Raw genomic sequence first — 2838 nt, forward strand, 5'->3', positions numbered from 1 at the left:
GGTTTTATGCGAATGTCAACTGCATATTACTTCACCTTTATGGGCGCATTTGTCTGCACTTTGATGTAATGCATTAGGGTTGGAGGGGCCGGAATGACAGAAACCATATTCTAACACTATGGGTTGCATTGGAGGGTTTATCTCGGGGACCCCAAATATTATGGCTATGATGGGACATTTATGTCTTAATGATTCCTATACTTGGTCATGAAAATGGCTCTAGGACCCATCATAAGGGGTGTTTTTTCACATATCTATGGCTCCACCTAACTAAGTATCTGCCCTAATTGAATAAAGCTTGACAAAAAAAATTACCATGTTGTTTAGAACTCAGATGCTAGTGAATCCATGCTGCCCTCGAAAACTTTAGTCTCATATAAGCACACACACTTGAGCTTGTCCTCTTGCTGCATAGAGGATTGGGATTTTCTCTCATCGAGAGCATTTACTTATTTGGACTTTATTATTATCGCAAACTATATACCCAAAACAAAAAAACCATTACTTTATTATTATTGCTTTCTTGTCGTTTATACTAACCAATACCTTCAGCTCCTCGTGGCTTCAACAACCTTTCTTATTGAAAAATACTATAATTGATCTCCTGCACTTGGGAGCCATCACTCCCATTCTATTCTTTCTAGTTCTTCAAACCCTTCCCTTTACTAGCCCATCCAAATTCAAATTTGAACGGACGTTTTCTCGTAGGTCTAGGTGTTCCGAGTGGTAATGAGAATGGGAGCATGATCCGACAAAGATTCCATAGGAGGTAAAGAGCGTACAAAACCAAAAGGGTATTTCAATTCTCATTCTGAATCCATAAGTACGCGATCCAAGTTCTCATATGTAGTCGGTGTAAGGGAGTTTGCCCAAGTGAATTGTCTCCCAATCATTGAAACCTCTCTCAAGTCCAGACTATCAATGACAACATTGAAGATGAAAGGCCAATGATGGTCGAAACAACCTCTACTCTTCTCATGAGGAAATCGTAGCAAACTGAAATCCCTTCCAATAATTATTGGGTGTCGATTATCCTTTGCAAGAGTAACCAATTCTCGGAGAAAAGCATGCTTAAGATTGAGCAGCCCCATAAACTGAGACCAAACTCCACATGTAATTGTCGGCTCTATTACGGATATGGAGCTTTATGTGGTAGTCTCCACCCGAAATATGCAACACTTCCATGGAGGAGTCACAGACACCAACTAACATGCCCCGTAACGACCCCGCGGTGGACGGAAAACCCAAGTAAAGTCCACCCCGCCAGAAAGGCGTTGGAGCAGACTTCTTGAGTAATCCCTTCTACCGGTCTCTGAGATAGCTAACAAAATCTAAACAATGATCCCTAATGCATTCTGCAATCTTTATGTGTTTAGCCAAGTCTCGAAGACCTCTGCTGTTCTTAAACATGTCATTCATTAGGAAACAAATGTTGATTTTGACACCTTCGCCTTCTTGGAAGGCCTAATAGTATTTTTTATGGAGGAATATTTAGATTTGCGGCCGGAAGCTTTCAGATCATAGACTGAGTTAAGCACCGCCTCATCCGAACCCACCTCATACACCTCACCAACTATATGAGAAAGGAGGTGACCATCTGTATCGGAGTACATCTCATCCTCATCTAAAAGTGAGGTATCCGTCTTACTCGAAACCTTAGGAGTGACTTTTAATCTGTCAAACTCCATACGTTTCAGAGCATTAGCCGACACAATGACCGCACACTCAGAAGAAACCAAAGAGACACCTACGCTACTTAACTTTGCAAAAATGGATGGAGTAGCAAAGACAAGAACGACTTAGAACATGGATCCGTACCAGCTGAGTCCAAGTTGGAGGCTACCTTGCGCCTCATGGCCCTAGACAAGGAATCCTCGTCCGAGTTAGCCGCCCCATCCGTAGTCATCACCTGCCACATACTTCGACGAGACGGCGTAGTGTGGAGCGGATGATGAAGAGGTGTGACCACCGGGGAAGGAGAGGTCGGAGTAGAGAACCACCCAGTGGTCACCGTTGAAGACCCTGGCGTTGTGGCACCCGGAAAGGGCGAATTGGAAAGGCAGTTGCAGAGATATGAGAGTTGGTAACCAGCCCCACCTCTACTGCCATTTCCGATCCCCCACCAGCGTCAATGTACGGCACATCCAGCTCCAGCCCAAGCACACCCGATGGCGAGGACTCCCCGTCGACGATGGGCCCTGCCGCGTCTGCGCTACGCGCCGGCCCATGGGGCACCGGTCCGCTACAGCTTGCTGACAAGAACCCTCTAGAGTAGCGGGGCACCATCCAAAACACCAGAAGATGTCATAACCCTTGTGCCACTAGGCGTAGGTTCGCTGCCGCATAAGTGCGAGTGCCATGGACGGCACAAGCAAGTTATGATGGAATGAGATCTCCTATCTGAACGATCTACGTGTCGCAATCTCCCTACCTGACAACATAGCATCCTTTGAAGATGTTGCCACGCCACACACGCATGATGACGTGTGGATGGACACATGTCCTAAGATAGGATCAACTCTGTCGCGCCAACCTTCCCTTATAAAAGGAGGTGCATGGAGAGGAGAGGGGGCTAATGAGAGAGTCTTGTCACGTTAATTCATCAGAAGTTGAAGGACTATCTTGTCGGGCTCTCCCTGGCAAGTCAAGTTCATCGTTGTAAGCACCACAATCCAACGATAAATTTAGACACGTAGGATGTAGGGCATTGGATCGCATGAGTGGTACGAACTTGGGTAAAATTATTATGTGTTTGTCATGCTTGTGTGAGATTTTTTGGATTTTCTTGCCGCCCCTCACCGAACCAAAAACAACATTGGTCTCACCCCCGATGTCTGC

The sequence above is a fragment of the Lolium rigidum genome, chromosome 4, assembly GCF_022539505.1.
Source record: "Lolium rigidum isolate FL_2022 chromosome 4, APGP_CSIRO_Lrig_0.1, whole genome shotgun sequence".
Classification (NCBI taxonomy): Eukaryota; Viridiplantae; Streptophyta; class Magnoliopsida; order Poales; family Poaceae; genus Lolium; species Lolium rigidum.